This window comes from Stenella coeruleoalba (assembly GCF_951394435.1).
Source record: "Stenella coeruleoalba genome assembly, chromosome: 8".
NCBI lineage: Eukaryota > Metazoa > Chordata > Mammalia > Artiodactyla > Delphinidae > Stenella > Stenella coeruleoalba.
The window spans coordinates 21,499,376-21,516,607 of NC_137154.1; the positions used below are offsets into that span (position 1 = coordinate 21,499,376).

General features: G+C 39.5%; 1 long non-coding RNA gene across 1 annotated transcript in view; it reads right to left on the reverse strand.

The window, feature by feature from the left end:
- Positions 1-2,001: 2,001 nt before the first annotated feature.
- LOC307189782 overlaps positions 2,002-17,232 on the reverse strand; it is a 91,414-nt gene continuing 76,183 nt past the window's right edge. Inside the window, exons 4-7 of the long non-coding RNA XR_013829314.1 lie at positions 13,671-13,781; positions 9,835-9,912; positions 6,122-6,333; positions 2,002-2,074 (exon numbers count right to left, since the gene is read on the reverse strand). This is a non-coding gene — a long non-coding RNA (uncharacterized lncRNA). The remainder of the gene's footprint in view (positions 2,075-6,121; positions 6,334-9,834; positions 9,913-13,670; positions 13,782-17,232) is intronic.

Below are 17,232 nucleotides of genomic sequence, written 5' to 3' on the forward strand. Positions count from 1 at the left end.
GGCATAGGTTGTCCAGCACTGTAGCTTGCTGGTCATTGAATGAAGCTGGGTGCTGGTGTTATGATGGAGATCTCTGGGAGATTTTCGCCGTTTGATATTATGTGGAGCTGGGAGGTCTCTTGTGGACCAGTGTCCTGAAATTGGCTCTCCCACCTCAGAGGCAGAGCACTGACTCCTGCCTGGAGCCCCAAGAGCCTTTCGTCCACACAGCTCAGAATAAAAGGGAGAAAAATTAGAATTAGTTACAAGTAGGAAGGAAGGAAGGAAGGAGGGAGGGAGGAAGAAAGGAGGGAAGGAAAAAAGAAAGAAAGAAGATACAGTAAAAAAAAAAAACAAAGTATAATAAAGTTATTGAATTAAAAAATAATTATTTAGAAATAAAAAAGGGACAAATAGAACCGTAGGACTAATGGTGGAAGCAAAGCTATACAGACAAAATCTTACACAGAAGCATACATATACACCCTCACAAAAAGAGGTAAAGGAGGAAAAATCATAAATCTTGCTCTCAAAGTCCACCTCCTCAATTTGGGATGATTCGTTGTCTAAAGGAGGGAAGGAAAGAAAGGAAGGAAGGAAGGAAAGAAGAAAGAAAGAAGGTAAAGTATAATAAAGTTATTAAAATTAAAATTATTAAGAAAAAAATTAAAAAAAACATAACAATGGACGGATAGAACCCTAGGACAAATGGTGGAAGCACAGCTATTCAGACAAGATCTCACACAGAAACATACACATACACATTCACAAAAAGAGGAAAAGAGGAAAATATCATAGATCTTGCTCTCGAAGTCCACCTCCTCAATTTGGGATGATTCGTTGTGTATTCATGTATTTCACAGATGCAGCGTACATCAAGTTGATTGTGGAGCTTTAATCCGCTGCTTCTGAGGCTGCTGGGAGAGATTTCCCTTTCTCTTCTTTGTTCTCACAGCTCACAGGGGCTCAGCTTTGGATTTGGCCCCGCCTCTGCATGTAGGTTGCTGGAGGGCATCTGTTTTTTGCTCAGACAGGACGGTATTAAAGGAGCCGCTGATTCGGGGGCCCTGGCACACTCAGGCCAGGTGGAGGGAGGGGCACGGCGTGCGGGGCGGGCCTGCGGCGGCAGAGGCCAGCATGATGTTGCACCAGCCTGAGGCGCGCCGTGCGTTCTCCCGGGGAAGTTGTCCCTGGATCCCGGAAACCTGGCAGTGGAGTGCTGCACAGGCTCCCAGGGTGTGGATAGTGACCTGTGCTCGCACACAGGCCCCTTGGTGGCGGCAGCAGCAGCCTTAGCGTCCCATTCCTGTCTCTGGGGTCCGCGCTTTTAGCCGCGGCTTGCACCCGTCCCTGGGGTTCGAGCTTTTAGCCATGGCTCGTGCCCATCCCTGGGGTTCACGCTTTTAGCCGCTGCTCACGCCCGTCTCTGGGGTTCGCACTTTTAGCCGCGGCTCGTGACTGTCTCTGGGTCCACGGTGATAGCCGCGGCTCGAGCCCGTCTCTGGAGTTCCTTTAAGCAGTGCCCTTAAATCCCTCTCCTCGCACACCAGGAAACAGAGGGAAGAAAAAGTCGCTTGCCTCTTTGGCAGCTCCAGACCTTTTCCCGGACTCCCTCCTGGCTAGCCGTGGTGCACTAACCCCTTCAGGCTGTGTTCACGCAGCCAACCCCAGTCCTCTCCCTGCGCTCCGACCAAAGCACGGGCCTCAGCTCGCAGCTCCGCCCACCCTGGCGGGTGAGCAGACAAGCCTCTTGGGCTGATGAGTGCTGGTCTGCACCAATCCTCTGTGCGGGAATCTCCCCGCTTTGCCCTCCGCACCCCCATTGCTGTGCTCTCTTCCGCAGCTCTGAAGCTCCGCCTCCCACAGTCTCTGCCCGCGAAGGGGCTTCCTAGTGTGTGGAAACCTTTCCTCCTTCACAGCTCCCTCCCACTGGTGCAGGTGCCGTCCCTATTCTGTCTGTTTTTTCTTGTTTTTCTTTTGCCCCACCCAGGTACGTGGGGAGTTTCTTGCCTTTTGGGAGGTCTGAGGTCTTCTGCCAGCATTCAGTAGGTGTTCTGTAGGAGTTGTTCCACGTGTAGATGTATTTCTGGTGTATCTGTGGGGAAGAAGGTGATCTCTGTGTCTTACTCTTCCGCCATCTTCCCGGCACCCCCCTATAATTTAAGTGGTAGCTTAGGTTTTTTGAGATTTTTTTCTTTTTTTGAGGAAGGCCTGTATCATTATGAATTTCCCTCTAAGAGCTGCTTTTGCTGCATCCTATAGATTTTTGTATGGTTTTGTTTTCATTGTCATTTCTCTCAAGGTATATTTTAATTTCCTCTTTGATTTCTTTGTTGACCCTTTGTTTTTTAGAAGCATGTTGTTTAGTCTCCATGTAATCATTCTTTTCTCATTTCTTTTTCCATGGTTGATTTCTAGTTTCACACTGTGTGGTCAGAAAAGATGCTTGAGATAATTTCTGTACTGTTAAATTTGTTGAGGCTTGTTTTGTGCCCCCCTCGTATGTGATCAACCCTAGATAATGTTCCATGTGCGCTTGAAAACAATGTGTATTCTGGTTTTGTTTTTTTTCTTCCTTTTTGGATGTAATGTTCTGAAAATAGCAATTAAGTCTAACTGTTCTATTAGGATCTCTGTTGCCTTACTGATTTTCTGTCCAGAAGATCTGTCCATTGATGTGAGTGGGGTGTTAAAGTCTCCTAGTATTATTGTATTCCTGTCAGTTTCTCCCATTTTGTCTGTTAGTATTGGTTTTATGTATTTGGGAGCTCCTATATTAGGTGCATATATGTTGTTGAGTATAAAATCTTCCTCTTATATTGATCCTTTTATTATTATATAGTGTCCTCCTTTATCTTTATGGCCTTTGTTTTAAAGTCTATTTTGTCTGACATGACTATTGCAGCCCTTGCTTTCAGAGTGGCAGACTGGATTAAAAAACAAGAGCCTACAATATGCTGCCTACAAGAGACCCACTTTAGGGCAAATGCTTTCTTGTCATTTTCATTTGCATGAAATATCTTTTTCCATCCCCTCACTTTCAATCTATGTGTGTCCTTTGCCCTAAAGTGGGTCTCTTGTAGGCAGCATATTGTAGGCTCTTGTTTTTTAATCCAGTCTGCCACTCTGTCTTTTGATTGGAGCATTTAGTTCACTTACATTTAAGGTAATTTTTTTTTTGATAGGTAAGAAGTAGATTATTTAGGGAGAAACACACTCCACAGAGTGTGGACCATCTCAGAAGGCAAGAGCGGCCCCAGGGTATGGGGTTGTTAGTTTTTATAGGGGTGGGTAATTTCATAGGCTAATGAGTGGGAAGAGTATTCCAGCTATTTTGGGGAAGGGGTGGGAATTTCCAGGAACTGGGCCACCACCCACTTTTTGACCTTTATGGAACAGTCATGGCACCTGTGGGTGTGTCATTTAGCTTGCTGATGTATTACAACGAGCATATACTGAGGCTCAAGGTCTAGTGGAAGTTGACTCTAGTGGAAGTCTGCCATCTTGGACCTATTTGGTTCTAAACAGTTTGTCTTGTCCTATGTCATTCTTTTAAAGGTTGTACCCTGCCCCCACTTCCCTCCTGTTTCATGATAGATAGTATTTACTGCCATTTTAACCTTGTTTTCCCATTTTATATTTCTTCTTTGTCCCTTTTTCTTTGTTTTTCCTTTTGTGGTTTGATGATTTTCTCTTGTATTACAGTTATGTCCTCTTCTTCTTGGTTTTTGTGAATCTATTCTATGTTTTTGATATGTAGTTATCCTGTTTTTCAAGTATGTTAACCCCATCCTATATCTCCTTGCCTTAGACCGGTAGTCATACAGGCTCATACACATTCTAGGAAATGAAAAAAAATCTACATTTTGTTATTCTCCTCCCCCACATTTTATGATTTTGATGTCCTCTTTTACATCTTCATGTTCATTCTTTTGCTGTTTGTTGTGGTTATCACTTTGACAGAAATTTCATTTGTACTGCCTTATTTAGGTGATTTGCTTGACCATTGTGATTTTCTCTTTCCTATGTATTCTTTTCTATTTAGAGAAGACCCTTCACTATTGCCTTTAGGACAGGTTTTGTATTGCTGTATTTTAGTTTTTGCTTGTCTGAGAAATTCTTCCTCTCTCCTTATATTATTGTAAATGATAATCTTGCTGGATAGAGTATCCTAGGCTGAAGATTTTTCCCTTTCAGGACTTGAATATATCTTGCCACTCCCTTCTGGCCTGCAATGTTTCTGTACAGAAATCAGCTGATAGCCTATGGGGGTCCCCTTTTAATTAACTCTTTCTTTTTCTCTTGCTGCCTTTAGAATCCTGTCTTTAACTTTTGCTATTTTTATTATATTATTTCTTGGTGTAGGTCTGTTTGGGTTTACATTGTCTGGGACCCTCTGTGCTTCCTGTACTTTGATATGCTTCCTTTTTTAGGTTTGGGAAGTTTTAAGCCATAATTTCTTCAAATGCATTTTTGATCCCCTTTTCTCTTTCTTCCCCTGCAGGAATCCCTATTATGTGTAGATTGGCATGCTTTTTATTACCCCATAGGTCTCTTATATTGCTTTCATTTTTTTTTTCATTTGCCTTTCTGTCTGCTGTCCTGATTAAGTGATGTCCATCATTCTATCTTCCAGGTCACTTATTCGTTCTGCAATATTTATTCTGCTATTCATTGCCTTTAGTTCAGTTTTCATCTTGGCAAATGAGTTTTCTAATTTTTCTTGGTTCCTCTGCAGTTTCTAGTTCCTTTTTACAGTACTCTGCCGTTCTGCTGACAGCCTTTCATAATTCATTCAATATTTTCATTATCTCCTTTTTGAAATTGGTGTCTGTTAGGCTGCAGAGGTCTGTTTCATTGTTTGTTCTTCCAGGGGAATTCTGTTGGTCTTTTAACCGGGAATCGTTCCTCTGCTATTTCATTTTACTTATATTTCTCTTACTCTGTGCGCTTAGGAGAAGCAATTATCTACTGTGGTCTTGGAGGTCTATTTATATGTGGAAGCATCCCTGTGTAGCTTATGTGGGCTTAATAGTTTTGGTGTGAAGGATCTTTTTAGTATGGATGCCTGTTGCCTCTTACCTCAGCATGTGCTGGCTGTTATCCCCTTGATAGAGGGTGTGCAGATGCAGTGGCTGGTCCTGGGGTTCTCGGCAGTGGTGGCAGCTTACATGCACCCCCAGAGCATGTGATGGGAGTGGTGGTGGCTTGAGACTGCTCCTGTAGTCTGGGGGGGTGGGGGGCAGTGACAGCAGCTTGCAACCGCTCCTGGGTGGCTCACAGTGGCTCCTGAAGCCCAGTGGGCAGGGGCGGTGGTGCGGGACCATTCCTGGAGCTTGTGTCAGTGGTATTCTGCAGCCTGAGAGCTCGCTGAGGGAAAAAGGCTGTAAAAGCGGGTCCTGCCCTGCCCCTCTCCTTGTGCACTGCTCACACAATGGAGCCTGGCCTCTAAGGTGGCCCAGGCTTCCTCTGTGTACACCCTCAGGCACAGCTGCACCAGATTCCAGCCCCTTCAGGCTGTTTCCATGGAGCCCACACCAGTCTTCTCCCTGCGTCTGATCTCCAAAGCCTGAGCTTCTGCACCCAGCTCCCGCCTGTACCGGTAGACGTGTGTCTCAGGCTGGGGAGTGCAGAGTGGTGGCACTGACCTTCTGTGCAGGTCTTCCTCCGTTCTAGCTGCTTCAAACCAGTTGCTGTATTCTCCACCGAGGCTCCCCAACTTCCCCTCTGTCCCAGCTGTTCTCTCTGCTGGTGAGGGGACTTCCCAGGATGCAGGAACTTTTCCTCTTTCACAGCTTCCTCCCATGGATGCAGGTCCTATCCTAAGTCCTTTGTTTCTTTTTTTTTCTTTTCTTTTTCCTTTTGTTCTACCCAGTTGCATGGAGATTTTCTTGCCCTTTCAGAGGTCTGAGGTCTTCTGCCACCATTCAGTAGATATTCTATGAGAATTGTTCCACATGTAGATGTATTTTTGATGTATTTGTGGGAGGAAGTAAGCATCATGTCCTACTACTCTACCATCTTGATCACTCCCCCCAAAACTTTAAAATTTTGTGTTCATGTTTGTGTCTATCATGGGTCAGTTGTATGTAAGCTGCGGCTCAGCTTGAACATCTAAGACGAACACTGAAGGAATAAATACCTCTTTTTCTTGTCTGGTTCATGACAGTCTCATGGAACAGTTAAAACAGAGATGGCTGAACCATAGGATGGCTCCTAAGTCTTCTGCTGAGAAGTGGAACACACGACTTCCACTCATATTTCTCTGTACAAAGCAAGTCGTGTGGCCAAATGTAACATCAGTGGGGAAGGAAAGATAATCCTCCTTTCAGGGAGGGGCTGGTAGGGAAGGACCTGGTAAGAAGAAAAAGTAAGTATTTTAGAACATGTTCTGCCATCCCTCCCTGTGGAATGCTATCTTTTTTTAAAACTCATGCTCTTCCATAGCATATATATAATATATATTTTTATATTTTCCATAGCATATATATGTATATATAATCACAGTAACTATCACATGGTTATAGATATTTACCTATCAGTTTTTCTCAAGGCTGTGTACTATCGAATCCCTCTCGTAGTTAACGCCTGGTAAAAGTTCCTATAATATTTTCAAATAGAATACTTTTGGGGAAACACTGCTGCTGGCCCAAAACTAGTTTGTAAAAAGATTTCTTTTCTTTTGAAAATTCATTCGAAATTTTTTCTTGTGAAATTTCATTGAAAATTCAAATTTTTATTTCATTTCTGGGCTGTTAAAGCAGAGCTCCACAAAACTGTGTTTTTGTATCTAGGCACTCATTTCACTCTCTAGGTAACATTACCGAGAGAGAGAACATTTCTCTTCTCAGTGTCTTTCTACTCCCACCTCTCATCCGTACTGTTGGTGATAGTCCCAGAAAGGAATTTTGAACTGACTGGTACCATCATATTTACTAAATGAATACTTACTAAACTTCTGTCTATCAGGCATTGTTTTAGGTACTGGGAATATAACAGTTAACAAAAGAAAGATACTTGATTCATGAATTATAAATTCTAATAGAAGGGAGACCAACAGTTTTTTAAAAGATAAAATACAAGGTTTATCAAATAGTGAACTGGTGAAGTGCAACAAATAAAGCAGATAGAGAGTGATATGGCAAGAGGATTGCAATTTTAAATAAGATGTTGAGGAAATGCTTCACTGATGTGAAGATATTTGAGCAAATACCTGAAGGAGGTGCGAGATAAAGTCCTGAGATTATACGGGGGAAAAAAATCATTTCAAGCCAAGAGAACAGCAGGTACAAAGACCCTAAGGTATGAACCTATGTGCCCATTTGAAGATTATGGGGGATTTCAGTGGGACTGACGTGGACTGATCAAGAAGGAATGTGGAATGAGAAGAAATCAAGAGGTAGCATAGGGCCAGGTCATATTGGGCTCAGTAAGCCACGTAAGGACTTTAGTTTATTCAGTGAATGATATAAGAAACCAAGAGGTGGGAGGTGGTTTGAGCTTAGAGATGAAATGAGCTGACTTACATTTTGCAAATATCATCCTGGCTGCTGGGTTGACTAGAGAAGAGAAATGGCAGAATCAGGACAGCCAGTTGGAGCCACTGTATTAATTCAGCTGAGAGATGGCGGTGGCTGAGACAAAAATGTTAGTGGTGAAGAAAGGAAGGGAGATATTCTGATTGTGGTTACTGAAGGTAGACCCATGGGACTTGCTTTTAAAGTAAATATAGTGTATTTAGTTACTTCAAATGCTACTTCAAATATTTTGGCCTGAGTAACTGGACAGGTGGCAGTGCCATTTACTGAGATTGGTGGGGGAATTAGAAGAGTAGTTTTGAACACGTTAAGTATGAGAGGGCAGTTAGATGGAGCCATCGACTCGGAATTTAATTATTCAAATCTAGAGTTTAGTTTAGGTGCTCAGACAGAAAACACTGATTTCAGAAATGAAAGCCAACAGATGTTATTTAAAGCCGTAGGACTGTAGGAGATGGAGCAACTCAACATTGAGAGCACAGAATTATGAATGAGGATCTGGCAGTGGAGATCGAAAGCAGGGTGAATGAGGTAGAAGGAAAGAAGGGGATTAGAGCAGCCCTGAAGAAGGTGTGTGAAGGTTTGTGAAGGGGAAGAAGGTTTGTCAAGGAGAAGAAGGGAGGGATCAACTGTGTCCAGTGCTGCCGACAGATCTGGGAATTAATCAAAGAATTCGTTGGTTATATTGACAAGAGCCATATCATTGGAATAGTAGTAGCAAAAGCCAGATTGAAGTAGGTTCAAGAGAGAAAGAGAGGATAGGACTTGGAAACAGTAATTATGTTCAACTCTGTGTTGTTTCGTTCTCAGCGAGCACAGGGCAGTGGAGTGGTAGCTCAAATGCAGTGTGTAGGCAAAAGGTACTTTGGGTTTTTATTTTTGTCTCAGTATTTATAAAAATATATATATTTTGGTAGCAGAAACCACAGCTTGTGTAGAAACTATACTTCTGTTTTCCAGTTGAAAGAGAAAATTGATCACACAAGGAACAGATTTATTATTGGATCCATGGCCTTGAATAGTTGAAAAAGGAAAGAAAAAAGTGTTCAAGTAAAGAGGCTGCCTTAGGAACACAGAGAGCCCACTTCTGGGAATGAGGGAAACGTAAGAATTTTGGTTACAGATGCAGCAAGGTACGTAGATGTGATAGTGGGAGCAGAAAAATGGCTTTTTAATTATTTTTTTTAGTGAAGTACAAAGGCAAATCATAAGTTTAGAAGGAGGAGAATGTAGGAAAATTTGGAGGTTTGAGGACAGGGAAGAAAGAATAAAATAGTTATCTAGAATGGAGGAGTGAATGAAGCAGGGACATATAACAATTACATGGCTCCACTAAGGGAAAATTTGTGGTTAGTGTCATAAATTTAAAATGAAACCTGTCAGCACGTGTGTGGGTTTTTCCTCTGCAGTGATCAGCCACTTGATTGATGCAACAATCAGGTACATGTAAGCAGGGATTTTCATTAGCGTTGGAATCTTTCAGGTTAAATGTGATGAAAGGTGAGAGGGACAAGCGTGTGATGATGATTGTGGAGGATGGATGGAAACTGGTTTAAAAATAAGAGTGTCATGGAAGGAAAAGTGAAAAGTAGAGAGCAGTAATAGATTGTAAGTCCTGATTCAGTTAAAGAAATGTTGGAATTAAGGTCCTTGAAGGAGCGAAGTGGAAGAGACAGGATGTGGTGGTCTGAGATGAGGTGGTTGAAATTGAGATTGAAATTAAGATTGTAGAGGAACTGAGGTTGTCAATGATAAGCCTAGTTTATAGCCACAGAAATGAATAGCGAAGGTGGGGGGGTGGCACAAAATAATCAGGAGAAAGAAAATTAAAGATCCGGTAAGCCATGGTATTGGAAGGGTCATCTACATGGATATTGAAGTCACCTGAATTAATACTGCAATAGTATTGGAGAGAGTGACCATGAGCCTGGAATGAAAATCTGTAAAGAATGAATTTGAGTAATCCAAAGGTCTAAAGGTGACTGTAGTGAGTAAGGTAGTTGTTAGAAATCTCTGAGGACATAAGATTATGAGATTAAAAACTAGAGGGTTTGGGGAGGAGGGAGAATCTGAAAACAGCAACGAAGACCCAAAGGACACTTACCCTAATTCCAGGAATAAGGAGTTTTGCAGACCAATAATCATGTCTTAAGAGAGCTGCAAGGGAAACAGTATCCTTAGGAGAGAGAGTCCCATGAGAGAAAGAAGGTGCAGGAAACAGACATGAGCTTGATGATACAAAGGATTTTGCTATGGGTGATAACAGGAAATGTATGGAACAATATGAAAATCTGGGGGTGTGGGGTGACATGGGCACCTGAGACTGCTGTAGACAGGGATGGAGGGCAGGCTGGTATTTGTCCTCACGTCATCAGAGCAGATGGTGGTGATGAGGCTGTAAGTGCCAGAGAGGACAGAAGGGTGAGCACATCTGGGAATACGCAGAGCTCTGGAGCTCTTAAATTCACAAGACATGAACTTTACATACTAGTACTTGTATGTGATGAACTTATATCTCTGGGTTATTTGTAGAGAAACAGTCAGTTGCATTTTTAGTATTTTTTTTCTTCTGTCTTTCAAAAAATATATTTCCGCTTGACAATCTGGCACTAAGATTTTTATATCTGACTCTAGAATATTTTTCCTCTCATACTCATGTTTCCACTTTCTTATAAAAATGTATTTCATCATTTCACACCATGACCAATTTTTGGAATACAAAGAACCGCAGTAACTGGTTAGATAGTAGCTACAAAAATTTTTCCTTTGTAAAAATTTTTCAGTTTTATTGTGTTTTTTTTTTTCTTAAATCAGTGGAGTGTGGTGGTTCAAAGTGTATGCTTGGGGTAAAGACAGGCCTGATTTGAATCCAGGCTGGGACATGTACCGTCTCTGTGACCTTGGATGAGCTTGCCTCAGTTCTCTAATCTGTATAATGGGGACATTGGAAATGCTGAATGAGGCAATGATTATAAAGCACTGAGACAGTGTTGGTACATATTAAGCATAATAACTATCTTATACATACGTACAGCTAAAATTTAGCATTATTTTTACCATGGCTACTAATTGTATAGTACTTTGAACAGTGATGAACTACTAAAAGCAAACTTTCCTTAAAAATTAAGTTGTCAAAATTGCTATTAATTTAGTACACCTCTAATGAAGTGTATATTTTCCAAAATTTCAAGAGTGTAGGTCACCACAGGATAGAGGATCTTGTTCTATTTCTGCAACAAGTTGCACAATTTTGGGAACAAAATTAAAATTTAGTCCTTCCCTTAGTAGGCATGTAAAATATATTTAAAACTTTATTGAAATGTATTTTCCTTTCAGTATCATAAACTTTAAAAATATCTAGAAAGCAGCATTTTTGTTGAATTTCTGAAAGCACAAATATAGTAAAATAGAATGTCTTGGGAAATAAATGTAAAGGAAGAATTGTTCTACTAGTCAAATGCAAAAACTGCCTAGTATTTATAGGCACATTTTCTATAAAAATAACAGAAAATAGTTTCAGCTTGCACATTTCTTCTTTTACTTAGAGCTTTAAAGTTCACTTAAATACACTTAAATACTTTCATTCTTTAACTTCCAGCCACATTGCCAATTTGGTTGCCACCCCTCCACTATTGTTCCTTTAGACATGCTGCTGTCATTAGACATTTTATTAAATGACACAAAGGTTTGGTCTTTTATGAAAAGATGATAATTAGCTGGACTTCAAAGATAGGCAGAAACCTTCCACATGAAAATGATCCTCACCTCATTGAATAATATGCTTTTTAATTAATGTTCTATTAACTGGCTGACAATACCTCCTAAGCTAATGAACAGGGCTGAATGTAATTCAACATTTATTAAGTAGCCTGCATCCCTATTACAACTCTGGCCCATCTCCCCTTCACATAGGCCAGGGTAGGAATGGGAGAGGGAAGAAGAACAGAAAGCCAGTTACCTCCATCAACCACCTCTCATTTCCCTCAAATGACACTTATTTTAATTAACAGAGTTAAAATAGTGCAGTAAAAGTCAGCTTATTGAATTTTTAAAACACAGCATCCAGAGGCTGATTGATTGTTCATTATAATGGCACTTACTAAATAAATTCTCTTAATTACTTCACTTTTGGTAGCAAAGACTCAGCAGAAGGCAATGAGGTGCAGCCCCAGTGAGCCGAGGAGCAGCTCCTCATATCAGAGACAGAAAGTCAGGTCAGGAAATCAACCTGATAAGACTTTGCCTGTTAATTTTCCTATTAAGATACTTTTGGTTTTTTTCATGACGTTGTTTTAAAACAGAAAGTCTCCTTATTTTTCACTTTTCTAATTCAGATTTATTTGGAAATAATTATTGTACCTTGTAGTACAGATAACAGAGGAGTCTTGTGTTTGAAGCACTACACTGTTATGAATCAAAGATTTTATTCATCTGTATGGAACCAGATGCATTTTTTCCTCAAATACTAGTGTTTCTATTCTGGTACAAATCTTCATTTTCTGATTCTTCATTCTCTTTTCTGTTTTGGGGGAGGGCTGCTGAAAGTGTCAAATACATTGGGTTGGTCAAAAGGTTCGTTCGAGTTTTTCCATGACGTATTATGGAAAAACCTGAACGAACCTTTTGGCCAACCCAACACTTATAGGTAACTACAGAGTTCCACATCATTTTGCCTATCACACATTGATAATATGATTGCACTAGTAACGACGGAATTCAAAATCATACATTCTGAAATTTTTTCTAGAGTTCTGAGTATAACTCTATGTCTTAAATATTGCTATGAAAACTGACCTACCATTTGATTAGATGAATTTTGTCAGTTTTCACTAATAAGGATCTGAATATAAGGAGACACAGAATAGTATATCTTATTTTAAGCCTCTTCAGAATCAGTAAATGAAGTTTTAGTTTATTCAGTTTCACAAATTAAGTCATTGCATTCTTGAGAATATGGCTTTATATTTATGACAGATCTGATTTCTGAAAAAGCTTTAAATTATGAAAGAAGGTTTTACATAAACTTTGTCTATTTAAAAGAAAAATATGCATGTGAAATGATAGCTCAAGTGCTGTTGGAAGACATAATGAATCAGACAAAATTCCAGCCTAATATTTATCTGGATAACCCCCTCTGTTCTGTCCTATACCCATTTCTTCATAAGTCAACCAGTGTTCACTGGATTTAGTTATGAGCCATTCTAAAGTCCTTTACCCTTTAAATGTTAAGAATAGCTAAGTAAAAGAAAGCTCAGGAACCGTGTGAAATGGAGGAGGTGGCTGTAAGACCTGTGTGCAGAAGGTGGGGAGCTCAGTTAACAGGGTCAGAATTAGTACATACATTTGACTGACTCTGCAAACTCAATCAAATGGACTGGAGCCAAAAATACCAACTGGAGAGAATGGTTTTGGGTACCATTTATACGCTGACAGCTCCCAACTTTGTTGCTAGACTAGGTTTTTCTACTGAGCCTCTCATGTTTCCAATACCTGCTGGATATGTCCACTTCTGTGTCCCACAGATACTTTATCTCAACATGTCCAGAAGTGAAATATGAACTGTAGCCCCCTTAAAGCAAAGTCTTTCTTCCAATTTCTCCTACTTCAATAATGATACTAAATCTATTCAGTTGCTCAAAAAGGAAGACATATTTTTACAACTCCTAGGTATCTCACCACTCACATCCAATCACAAACTTTTATAAGATTTGATACAAAATAGATATCTCAAATCAAGACGGTTCTGTCCACTGCCACCACTTTAGTCTAAGCCATCATCATCTCTAGTCTGGACTGCTGCTGCAAATCCAGAGAGTAGAAACTGAGTGAGAAATGCCAGTTAAGAATTGAAATTGTATGTTGTAAGCCACCCTCTTCTCCAAATACAAAGATAGAGAAATGATTAATAAAATATTGAAAGAATGTAAAAGATGGGGACAAAAACATCATAAACATTTATATGTATCAAAAGGCAAAAGAAACCAAGTGTGAGCAAAGCTTACACCGTGTACATACTGGCCTCTACGTTCAGAATCAGGTGGAGGAAACTGGGAGTTTGGTCTATGGGGCAACAGAAACTAAGTAATCCATGTGAGATAGCCAGAGGTCAGCTCAGTGTTTGAAACCAGGGACTGTAACAGGACTCTCACTCACGTGAAAGAAGAGCCACAGAAGCTGATGCAGACCACTTCCCAGGGCTACAGACGGCTTAGAGTAGCGTGCAGGGATTTCTATAGCCACTAGAAATATGAACCCAAAATAAAGCTAGAAATAAGAAAAAAAAAAAAAAACAGGTAGGATAAACAAAAATCATGAATATGTCAGATATTTCAAATTACATGAAATGAAAATGGACTTAATGCTATAGTTAAAAGATAAAGTATGTAAAAATGGATTTTTAAAAATAAATATGTGAATTACTTTATGTCAATATGAGTTATAGCTAGGAGTACAAGTGAACTTCCCAATGTGAATCTGATAAAGGTATTTACAGACAACTATAGCAGACATCACATTTAATGGTAAAATATTACCTTCCTCCAGATGTCAATAACAGACAAGGGTGTTTGCAATCCACATTTCAACATTAATTTTAGCTACAGCAGTGATTCAAGAAAGAACAAAACAACAAAATAAAAGGCATAAGGATTGGAAAGGAAGACCTAAAACTTCTACCAATACAGATGACATGAACGTGTACATAGAAAAATAAAAATATCTAGAGAAAACCTATTGGAACCAACAAATAAATTTAGCAAGCTTATTGAATATAAGGTCAATAGACAAATATCCATTTTGTTTCCATATACTAGCTATAATTAATTATATAATTTAAACTGCTCTATGAGACAATCGAGATATCACAGGTAATATCAAATTCCTAGGGAAAAATTAATTAAAAGCAAGGCATCATGACAAAACAAAACATTATAAAACCAATTTTAAAAGATGGAAATAAATGAAGCAGTGTACAATATTCATGAATTAAAAGACTAAATACATTATATTTAATGTATTTATATGAAAATGCAAAGGCGCATAAATAGTCAAGATAATACTGAAGTGGAAGAACTTGGAGAACATGCATTACCAGGTAACAGTACGTATTATTATAAATTAAAAGAATTAATACGGTGTGATATTGATGCAAAAAGAGACAAAACAGGCCAAGAAAACAAATTATAGAGATCCCAGAAACAGACCTATTTATCTGTAAGTAAAAATAAGAAGAAATTATATATCTGTGGTGGAATACCATTGATCAATGGAAATATATGGACAACTATATATATACATATATATATACACACACACACACATATATATATATACACATATATGTGTATGTGTGTGTGTGTGTGTGTGTGTATATATATATAAAAATATTGCCCCCACCACAGGAGAAAGACGACTTTCATTCTTTCAAGAAAATGTACCGTTGATTTGAGTCTTCTCCCTTTTTTTCTTGATGAGTCTGGCTAATGGTTTATCAATTTTGTTTATCTTCTCAAAGAACCAGCTTTTAGTTTTATTGATCTTTGCTATCGTTTCCTTCATTTCTTTTTCCTTTTTTCCTTCTGCTAACTTTGGGGTTTTTCCACTAAGATCAGGAACACAACAAGGTTGCCCACTCTCACCACTCTTATTCAACATAGTTCTGGAAGTTTTAGCCACAGCAATCAGAGAAGCAAAGGAAATAAAAGGAATCCAAATCGGAAAAGAAGAAGTAAAGCTGTCACTGTTTGCAGATGACATGATCCTATACATAGAGAATCCTAAAGACGCTACCAGAAAACTACTAGAGCTAATCAATGAATTTGCTAAAGGAGCAGGATACAAAATTAATGCACAGAAATCTCTTGCATTCCTATACACTAATGATGAAAAATCTGAAAGTGAAATCAAGAAAACACTCCCATTTACCATTGCAACAAAAAGAAGAAAATATCTAGGAATAAACCTACCTAAGGAGACAAAAGACCTGTATGCAGAAAATTATAAGACACTGATGAAAGAAATTAAAGATGATACAAATAGATGGAGAGATATACCATGTTCTTGGATTGGAAGAATCAACATTGTGAAAATGACTCTACTACCCAAAGTAATCTACAGATTCAATGCAATCCCTATCAAACTACCACTGGCATTTTTCACAGAACTAGAACAAAAAAATTCACAGTTTGTATGGAAACACAAAAGACCCCGAATAGCCAAAGCAATCTTGAGAACGAAAAACGGAGCTGGAGGAATCAGGCTCCCTGACTTCAGACTATACTAAAAAGCGACAGTAATCAAGACAGTATGGTACTGGTACAAAAACAGAAATATAGATCGATGGAACAGGATAGAAAGCCCAGAGATAAACCCACGCACATATGGTCACCTTATCTTTGATAAAGGTGGCAGGAATGTACAGTGCAGAAAGGACAGCCTCTTCAATAAGTGGTGCTGGGAAAACTGGACAGGTACATGTAAAAGTATGAGATTAGATCACTCCCTAACACCATACACAAAAATAAGCTCAAAATGGATTAAAGACCTAAAAATGTAAGGCCAGAAACTATCAAACTCTTAGAGGAAAACACAGGCAGAACACTCTATGACATAAATCACAGCAAGATCCTTTTTAACCCACCTCCTAGAGAAATGGAAATAAAAACAAAAATAAACAAATGGGACCTAATGAAACTTCAAAGCTTTTGCACAGCAAAGGAAACCATAAACAAGACCAAAAGACAACCCTCAGCATGGGAGAAAATATTTTCAAATGAAGCAACTGACAAAGGATTAATCTCGGAAATTTACAAGCAGCTCATGCAGCTCAATAACAGAAAACAAACAACCCAATCCAAAAATGGGCAGAAGACCTAAATAGACGTTTTTCCAAAGAAGATACACAGACTGCCAACAAACACATGAAAGAATGCTCAACATCATTAATCATTAGAGAAATGCAAATCAAAACTACAATGAGATATAATCTCACACCAGTCAGAATGGCCATCATCAAAAAATCTAGAAACAATAAATGCTGGAGAGGGTGTGGAGAAAAGGGAACACTCTTGCACTGCTGGTGGGAATGTGAATTGTTACAGCCACTATGGAAAACAGTATGGAGGTTCGTTAAAAAAGTAAAAATAGAACTACCATACAACCCAGCAATCCCAGTACTGGGCATATACCCTGAGCAAACCATAATTCAAAAAGAGTCATGTACCAAAATGTTCATTGCAGCTCTATTTACAGTAGCCCGGAGATGGAAACAACCTAAGTGTCCATCATCCAATGAATGGATAAAGAAGATGTGGCACATATATAGATATAGAATGGAATTTTACTCAGCCATGAAAAGAAACGAAATTGAGCAATTTGTAATGAGGTGGATAGACCTAGAGTCTGTCATACAGAGTAAAGTAAGTCAGAAAGAGAGACAAATACTGTATGCTAACACATATATATGGAATTTGAGGGAAAAAAATGTCATGAAGAATCTAGTGGTAAGACAGGAATAAAGACACAGACCTACTAGAGAATGGACTTGAGGATATGGTGAGTGGGAAGGGTAAGCTGTGACAAAGCGCGAGACAGGCATGGACATATACACACTACCAAACGTAAGGTAGATAGCTAGTGGGAAGCAGCCGCATAGCACAGGGAGATCAGCTCGGTGCTTTGTGCCCGCCTGGAGGGGTGGGGTAGGGAGGGTGGGAGG